The following is a 10,250-nucleotide window of genomic DNA, read 5'->3' as shown; positions in this document are numbered from 1 at the left end:
CAACCAATGCGCGATGTGCAAGCTGCGTCATTTAATTTGCAGTAAAGAGAGATAATGGCTCCGTGCAAATGTTTTACTGCGATCCATAGATCTAATTCCTACACGATTCGGGATTAACGAGATCGAAATTTCGCCGTCTAATTACTTTGTGATTACTATATATACCGCACCGTGTTCCCGTGATGGTTCCGTCGTTAAAGTTGCGAGAGCGGAATAACTATTCTCTCTACGGATCGTTACCATGCTAATGCGTCTGTACTGCATAAAGGAAAATTAAGTTATTATACGCTTTGCCCACTGCGTACCGCATCGTGAAATTATCATATAACGTACCTACCTTATTTCTTTTCCCTCAGAACTACAGGCTTCTTCGTGACTTTAAACCTGCCGCACGTAGATATATTGTGAAAAGCCGGTTGCCTGAAAATTTTTGCCCGATTTTTTCATCAGCTGAAAATAGTTTAAATATTCCAATTTTCTTTTACCGTTACAAGATCACTCCCGTAAAATATGAGAATCGTATTGATACCGCCATCTAACGGTCCATGGTCGGAATTTACTTGGAAAATTCTTTTTTTGTTTTTCCGACACAAAATATCGAATTTCACGTTAATTTTGGATGCCGTATTCAATGATGACCATTTCTCTGTTCTTATGACTTACAGAAATCCATTTCTACTAAAATTAGAAGTCATTTTCGGTTCAGAACAAACCAATTTTGTGTTACGCCGTATTCTATGCAACTAGTTGTACAAATAACGCACTTCCGTTCATTCGAATTCACAATTGGATGCACTGTAAGATGACGCCACTGTTTTCAAAAGCTCGTACATACCATCACTCGATTCGCGTGACCGTTGCACGAACTATTCTAGCCGCAAGCTCTTCGTCGCAAGCTGCAAAGCGGCAGTCGGTCTAATTTGGTCTACAAATGGATCTTCTGCATTCGCCAGCACGGTTGATAATCGATTTATTTGCATTCGTTGGTATTTCGCACCAACGATAGTTATTTTTATATATGCTGTTAGCAATAAAAAAGAATACATGAATAATATATTACCCTAATATGGAGAAGAATAAAGCTTGCAGCTGACAGATTAACTTTCTTAAAATTAAATTCCTTAGTCTGGTAACTTGACGACGTAAATTCCGTTGGAAACTTATTCTAGTCGATAAAAGTTGCGCTCCGCAAGTTGACCGCTTCGAAGTGACGACTAGTAACAATGCACGGTAAAATGCCTCAGCAAAAGCTCAAGCTGCGGTCATGATTTCTTATCCAAGCGATACCGACGGACGGTAGGACTGCAGGGCGCTTCCGTAGCTAGCCTGTTGAGTCTACCAGCCTCTGTGATATCCAGAGTTCTGAACCAAAAGTCGATTAGTCGTAGGTTCTCGATGATCGGCATTCGCGGGCGTGACGGTATAAATTTTTTCCCGATTGTTTCTTGCGTTAATAAATAACACAGATCGGTGATCTACCGTAGATGTGATACTTTTTTAGAGCCGGCAGCGAGACTGGCTGCAGAAAAATGAGGGCATATCGCCAAGAAAGCAGAAAGCAGAGCGAAGCGAAGCGTCTTTCGTCCGCGTTGTGTAGATGGCGATGAGTGAGGCTTACGGTGTGCAGAATTAATTGAGTCTCTAATGTTTAATCAACGTCACGTAATTGCCGAGCCAATTAGTCAACGTCGTTTAATATTGATCGGCAATTTGAATTCATTTTAATGTGGTTAAAATTTATTGAATACATAATTAATTCCCCATGTTTTGAATATTGAACCTTGCACTCGCGGGCGGCGACTATTTTGATCCCTCCTGTTCATCGCGTGGTCTTTTAATTCTAATCGAAATTCAACGTTATTCCGATGGAGATGGAACCGGATCGATCAAGCCACGCCCTTAAAAACAATTCAAACGATTCGACCGATCGCGTGGCGAATGAATTTTTCATCAATTCGTTACGACGCACTGCAAAGTTTCCCTTTGAAACGAAAAAAAATAGATTGAATTTGTAGATAATTGAAATTCATTTTTTATATTCACGGCTCGAATTAAATGAAAAATTAACTCGCGTTGCATCAAAGCGGTTCTTGTTTACGTTTCGGCATTGGTTGTAAAAAAAAAATTTTCACCAATTGAAAATTGAACGGCCTACGCTTATCGCAATTCAGGTGCATTGTACTGAAATCCCGAATCGCCAAATGATTTTTTAACCGCCAAAACAAACCGTTACGTCCACGTAACGCGTCGAATTGGCTTTGGCGGCGAAGCACCGAGGCATGACCTTACGTTGATAGGAGTTCGACTGTCGCGCTTCGCGTATAGGATCAATTAAAATTTGTCGGCGTGACGGGTTTCCCGCCGCGGTCGATGCGCGGCTGTTTCGCGCGATCTTCTTCGCGGGTTTTTAATTGGATTAGAGGGAGACAGAGCGTCCCGAGCGAGCATGGCTCCCTCCTCGCTACCTTTATAAAGCCGACGGGGATTGCGTTAAAAAAGTTTCAGTAAAAATACCCGACACGCGGTGACGAGATGAAAAGCTCGAATTAACGAGTTATAATTACCCTGTCGCGTTTATCCGCGTCCAGATTGCAGGACTCGCTGCAGCGGTCAGACATCCTGGAATTTCGGATTACGTACCGGCTATTCAGTTATATTTTGGCCATTTCTTTTCATTGTCAATTTCATTTTCACTCGTAGAAGATTCCTCAGAAACTGTAATTTGACATTTCTGCAGGTTGGACGATGCAATTTAAAGCATGTCCGCATCGGAAATCGGATTAATCAAATTTTCGATCCTGATTTGTTTTTTACGGCTCGCTAAAGGAGGCTGTTGTCTGTATCCGGCGAAGACAGCCGAGTCACGAGTGCAGATAAGTTTGACAAGATTCAACATTACTCAAAAATAAGTAGCTTAGTGATTTTCTGCACTATTAAAATTTTGGGTTCGGATAATATTGAATCACGATAGCTCAACACTCGGAGATTAAAATGTCTAATTTTACGACTGTGGTCTTTGACCGTGTTGCTTCAACTGAAAATACCGATCGACAATACGTGCGTCGAGAAAGTTGCATTATTTCAGTATCAAAGCTAGGATTTGAATCCAGTTAACTGGTCGGGTATATAAAAGCGGTTGTCTAAAGTGAATCTCTGTTTATGCTATCGTGCAATAATAGATGACCAAAGAAAGTGGCCGAAGTACTTATGCGCTCGGAGTTGTCATTTCGTGAGTACGAACAATCATTCAGTATCCAACTTGAAGAACTGCCGCATTTGTGAGGTGAAATCTAATTACAAGAGAAGACACGAAGGTGTTTTTTACTCTCCGAGTAAGACACGAGGTGAGGGGTGATGCGGTGATAATTTCCCCCCTCTCTTCGACCTTCCTTCTCTTTATAAATAAAAGAAATACGTAATAATTTACACGGAGACATTCCGGCTGCTGCCGGAGGCGCCGCCGGTTCGCTGGAAGCCTCGTCTTCGTCTTGCTCGTCGTCGTGCCGCAAGGGTGCCAGGAGGGAGGACGGTGGATGGAGTACATTCATCACAAGTTATTAAACAAGGTAACAAAAGAAGAGCGCGAGGCGAGCGGGTGAAAAAGACGGGAGATAGAATCGCCTAACTAGCCTCCATGATGATAGATGGCTGGGATCAAGCGTCCTCGTGGAGCGGAGGACGAAAGGCCTCCACCTCCGCCTCTACCTCTCCAGCTTCTCGTCGTCTCCTCCTCCGCTTCTCGTCTCCCTCCCGCCCTCCGACTGCTCAAAAACCGCGAGGGAAGAGAAACGAGTTCGTCCTGGTTTGCCAAGTCAAAACAAGGACGGATGTAGGGAAGAAGACGCGAAGGGATGAAAATGACTATTCGTTATTATCCAAAAATTATCGAAAATTCAAACACGCTTCATTCTCTGAACTCCGCGGCAAGTTTCCAACGTTTTTTCCTCCACGATTAATGAGCATCGTAAAGCTGAAAAAGCTGGACTTTTCGACAACGGAATCAAGAATACAGTACGACGTTCGGTTTATCTCATTTACGGAATGCTCCGCCCGACTCGACTTCCGTGTAATTCCGTCGGGACGATGTTCATATTCGGGGCATAGTTTTTCCCACCGGAGGACACTGACAAGGATGTTGCAATAATCTGGACGCGTCGGTGAATCGAGTCAGGGAGTGTGGAGGCAGCAGGATCGGGCGTTCCTGCCAGAAGTAAATTAAAGCTTGTTCAACCCGTTATGTTTGAGTGTGCTCGCGGCTCGAGCTCCTCTTATCAGAGGGAAAACATATTAGCGGTAGGTATTAAATTATGGTCAGCCCGGGGCGAGCGTTCCAGTGATACCAACGTAACAAACAGCAAACCCTGCAGCCGCCCGGCCGCTCGGGCCTCGAATTAACCGGGGAGATCATTTCGGGGTTCAGGGATAATTTCATTTGGCAGGACTGCGCGCCTCCACCAGAGCTACCCTCGGGCATTCGGGCTGATGTTTCTATCTCGCCCGGCAAAACACACACGCGCGCACACAGACAAGCATTTTCACCAATTTCCACCAAATATCTCCGACGTTCTCGTTTCACCCCGTATTTTTTCCTTCCACTGGTTATATTTTTTTATGCACTTTATTTTTTTTTCTCGTTCCGTAGCTTGTTCGTTAACCCCGCCAATAAACCGCTTATCACGAAGCTTTTGCATCGTTGCAGTCATATCTTGTTGTATTATATAATTTACTTTCTTTACCCTTACGTGAAATAATAATCCGTGTAACGATAGTTATCGCAATGATAATATCATAATTTAATACAAAATAAAGACACGCAATTGTAGCCTGGTAATTAATTTATTCCCCAGACATCGCGGCACGATGCAAAACTTGCGGAAGAACTGACTCAGCGCCGGTACGATAACTTGGAGGGATCGAATCTCACGCGGTGAGTTTATTTCGGGTTCGCGAATGGTAACAAAAAGACCTAATTCGATTTGAAAGTCGTTCGATCGGGGTTTGTACACTGATCCCTGGGAATTGGTTGACAAATTCGCCCCCTACCACCGGGCGACACTTCGGTGGTTGGAAGTAAAGGTGCAGGGATATCGCTCCTCGTTCCCGTTCCCGTTCCCGTGTCCCGCCTGTCCGATCGCCCCCGACGCAAGGACGAACCGACCGGTCTGTGTTAGTGCCTGCCGCGAGGGTGACAAACTAAACCGTGTATAAAGGTAAGCGGGGGCTTCGAATGGATTCGGACAAAAAATAAGACGATCAAGCGAGCCGCGAGGGTCCACTTTGTTCACTCTTTCAAAGGCGGTCTCCGGCTATCGCGATCTTCCAGAAAAACCCACCCTCCGCCATCCGCGAACTCGAGATCATAAGTGGGGGGCGATTTTTCCTCGACTCGATTTCCCCGCGCCTTCGATCAACCCGGTGAATCGAAATTGATGTCTCTCCGAGTCTGTATACTCGAATATACGTACCGTATACGTATAACGCACGTAAGTGGAAACGTAACTCTCATCGTACGGTCGCATCGTCGACGCACCGTTCGGCGACGGTGTTGATTTGGCATTCGAATGGAATCCGATACCCGAGGTGCGTCCACGGGGTGACTCGGGGTTCCGAATGGTAATGCATTCACGTTTGTTCGAGAAGTGGCGTTGAAACAATGAACCGACCAACCGCGAAGCCCCGTGAAAATCTGAGGGCTTAACGCCCGGCACCCCTTGACGCACCCTTCGCGACCCCCGCGCGGCGGCGTCGAAATAGAAGGCGAAGGAAGGGGATGGCTGCTGGATTTAGTCGTACAGGCAGCGTTTCCATGGATACCGCGAACCGCGACTTTGCAACCTCTGTGTAACTTTTGACGGTGGAATTACGCGAAGGGGAGTTCGAGTCTCTCTCTCTCCTTCTTTCTCTACGCGTACGTCCGTACGAGTATATATATATATAAATATGTAACGCGACGCGAAGGAAGGACGAAAGCCCGAATTCCTTTGGCCACGAGCATCCCCGCGGGAAGGGAGGGGGGGGGGGGGGCATCGGGCACAGGTTATACTCGAAGTATAAGGTATGCCGCGGGTACTTGGGCGTGAATGCGTTGCGTGCTCGAGCAGTATTATACCCAGGGAACAATAATTGAATAGCATTGCAGTTTCGAATGGCCCTTGCCTCTCCGTCTCGTTCGGCTCTCGAGCTCTCTTTATATCTTCGCACGATTGAAGGCTATTGTATGCAAAGATCAGGTCCGATTTAAAGGTCTTCAATTTGCGAAATGATGAAGAAGATGAAAGAGAAAAAATAGAACGATCAGAAGAAGGAGAAGAAGAAGAAGAAGAAGAAGAAGGAGCCGCGCCGCCATGCATGCCAGCATGCAGGAGAACGAACTGCCGCTTGCAGCGAGGGAAAAAGGTGAACAAGAATAACAAGAGGGAGAGGGAAAGGGAGAGGGAGAGGGGCTCGAAGAAGAAGTGTAATAAGTGAGAGAAGGATGGGGCCGAGAAAGCGGCAGCTGTTGGCCAAATTAAGTGATCATCTCGTCATCAGCGTCGGTCGTTCCCTATGGCCTGCATGGTCCAAGGCCCACCGCAGCCGGTCGAGACTCGACGAAGGAACGGACGGGCCAGCCTTCGTTCGCACTGGGAATATGCCGAGTTTGGTCCTCGTGAAGCCCCGAAGTCGGACCGAGACGCGCCGAAGACTCGCGTGAAATTAGCATCCGAGGATCGTAAAGGAGCAGGGCCGAAATAAGACGAAAAGAATAAGAACGCGGCGTATAACTCCTCGCGCACCTCGACGGAGACAGCCGTCCTTCGGATTTAATAAATACGAACGTTAATCGCTGTATTTACGAGCAGCTTGTCTCGGCCTAGCTTCTCCCCCGTACTCGGAATCCCGAACCCCGAAACGAGATTATTTTGACAGCGAATATCGCCGATGATCCTGACGCTGAAAATCTCGAATTTTTACGATTCTCTGTTACCGCTGGTTTTCACTCTTCCGAATAATATGTCCTCCATTCTGATTCGAGGGAAAGATTAACCATTTTTTCAAGACGGAAAGATGAAAATCTCGACTTTAAAGCGACTCGAAAAATAAGAAATTCAGAAGATAAGTAAAAATATGTTTCGAGTTTAATTATTTAGAGCGAAAATTTTCACGATCTAAATTTATAATATATAATCAGCTCAGATATCGAATGTTGTTAACATCCGATATCCAGCTCGATCCTAAATCAGACAACGAATAGTCAGAGGTACACCTATAATTCATACAGTTAAGAAACAGACAAACGAGCATAAAAATTGTTGAACGAAAAATGTCACAATTATGAGGCACATGGCGCCGGTGAGCCGGACCGCAGCCGTATAAAGCATTGTGGAATTCTAAACATGCAACTTGCAGAGAGCGAAAGAAAACAGTAAAAAAAAAAATAAATAAAAATAAAAAATACGTTGAGAGAAAAATAAGGAAGATTAAGAGGTAATTATCGTCCTTTATGCCGGTCTGGCATGTGGGAGAGTCGGGAACAATGAGGGAAGTAAGTGAGCCGAGGTATAGGAAGGGAAACGAATTAATCCGCCAGATGATACTCGAGTGCCGAAAGAAGCGGTAAATCTTGCCGTGGTATAATAATTTAATAACACCGTGATCTTCAGGGGTCCCCGCGTCCAGGGCTGCAGGTATGCGGTCAGCCGAACGAACGAACGAACGAACTTCTTCCTCTCGGTAGTATACATATAGAAGAAAAGTACCTACAAGGGACCGGAGCCTTCTTAAGTCAATAAATAACCATCTCTGGATTAAGAAATACTTAGGGTCCGGGAGGGCTTCGTGTCGTTAACTCTTTGAATGATGGCACTTTTCGTGTACGCCGACACGAGTAACCTCGCCTCGGAAACGGGCGTCGTTCGCCGCACGCCTCAAACTCACGGAATCATCGCTGGACGTTTTTTAATTATCTTCACACCTGCGAGTCGCCTCGCCATCTTCGTTCGACGAAATTCCGCGATCGAACGGCGGACACTGGTAGCCGCGAATCGTTCGCGGCCCGCGGTTTGACGTCTCAATTTCCTTGGACTTGTTTCGAGATTAGCGGCTCGATCGACTCGCTAATCGCTTACAGCGCGGCGGCACGTGGGGGGCATCTTTTTGTTTCAAGGGGGCGCGAAACCCCGCGGAGGTGGACAAACTGATCGGCATTTCGGGTCACGTGACGTCGATCGACGATAAAACTTGTTCGGATTTTCAAATAACTTTCTTTGCGCAGTTTGGAGGAATTAAACCGAGAAGGTTTCTCGCCTCGGGAATTTCGTCGGGATAGATGGATTGAAAAAATGAGTGTGACGAAATAAAACGAGAAGTGAATCGGTCGACCTGCAGACAGACGCGTTTTACAATGTTACTACATGCTGCGCTATAAATTTTGAAAGCGTCAGCGTTTGTTTTCAAATCGACCATTCTTGACCCGGTAATTCTTCGTCCTGAAAAGGGGAGACGATTTCGGATTCTCTCGACGTCCGCGGCCGGCTTCGAGTTTACAATGGAGATTCAGAGGGTGTAATATACCTCCGTAGGTAGGACAGATAGACATAAATAGATACAGGCGAAGGAGAAATAGTAAGAGAAGAATTTACCTGGAGTATCTCGAACTGTTCAAAGTCCCATACCGTGGATGCGCACAGGCAGAGTACAAGTATACGTGGGTTGTTATATTGTGTGCATCGAGGAGATATCGTGGGCCGAAACGGCAATTTGAAAATCCCATAAACTTAACAAATTTATCGAGCAGTTGCGGCTGGCTATGCAGTGAAAATGAGGCTTCGGTATGTTCAATAATTCAAAAATTCAAATTACGTAGGTATTCTATTAGGTGTGAGCGAGGGAGCTACGCACGTGGCGGCATCTGAAGTAGAAAGAAGTGAAGATGAAGACGAAGAGGAAAAGAGAAAATGGGAGAAAGAACGAATAACTTTTGAAGGATAAATAAATAACGGGTGCATGCATAACGAAGGGAAGAGGGTTGATCGGCAGGGGCGAGTTGGAGCGGCGCGGAAGAGAGGAAAAAACGAGAAAGGGTGTAGTGTAATAAATTGGCGGTGAGATTATTCTAGACGTGCATTAAGACGTCAAGCGGCGCTGCCGGAGCCCCGGACGACGGGTAAACTATTGACCGACGCCTTCCTCGGCGGCGTTTAGCTGCCAGAAAGCCCTGCGCCAAAGGCGCGGCCCGAGCGATGGGTCCGATCCGGGCTCGCCGGAGGAAATTATGTTCAACCTCATCAGCTAAGGTGTGAACGGGCCCATCCGAATTCGTTACCCGCTCCGAAAAGCTCCGCAACCGCGACTAGCGGGGGATACGATTCGTCTCTTTACGCTTCGGAGTGCGAGGAGTGAGGGGGCAAGGAGAGAGATGTTTCAATTAACTCTAACCTGCGCCGTGATCGATGTAACATACGCTGTGAAAATTTCATTTGTTACGGTAACTAGAAAAATTCAGTAAAACATATTTCGTTAAAAGAACTGTTTGAATATCGTTGGAATTACGAAAAACGAGGTACGCCTAACCATTTTGCGATATTATCGATCCTTTTTTGGTAACTGCAACGCAAAATCAGTTCCTGAGGTTTACTCTACTTTTTTAGTTAAACGAGGCTTTGACGTCAATTTATTCTTACACAGGCATTAAATTTTCGCAACGGTTGCAAGAAAATATAGCAACAGTCGTACTAATGAGAAAGAATAGTAACGGATACCAGAGTTTCCGGTAACAGCTAGAAAACTAATTTTCATTTTGTACCTAGAAGTATATTTTTCGATCGTGGTAAAAAATGAAAACATTTAAGGACTCGGCGGCAACCGGAATTGAAAATATCTCTCAGTGTACCTTTGACGGTAGTCGATATTAGGACAAAACGACCACAAAAATATGAGAAAATGATCGATTCGTATAAATTTGTTCGGTTTTGTGCTGTTTTTTACAGATTTTTTAATACTGGAAATCGTGGCACGTGCATCTTTGACGGAATCTCAATTTCGTTAGATTGGGCCCTGTGTTTTTTATTTCCATCTCTCCGTGGGTGTGGGTATTTTTTTCACTCCGGTTCGAAGGGTGGGGTGTTAACAAGTCATCATCATTCTTCGGTGAAAGAATAAAGAATACATCTCTTTATGTTCTCGGGAGGCCCGCACCCGCTGAGGTCTGGGGGCCAGGTGTTTGCGGGATAATATATTACTTAACACCCACCAAAACCCGGCGCTGCCGG

This window comes from Neodiprion virginianus, chromosome 2 (assembly GCF_021901495.1).
Source record: "Neodiprion virginianus isolate iyNeoVirg1 chromosome 2, iyNeoVirg1.1, whole genome shotgun sequence".
NCBI lineage: Eukaryota > Metazoa > Arthropoda > Insecta > Hymenoptera > Diprionidae > Neodiprion > Neodiprion virginianus.
Note: the sequence above shows the minus strand (reverse complement) of the source record.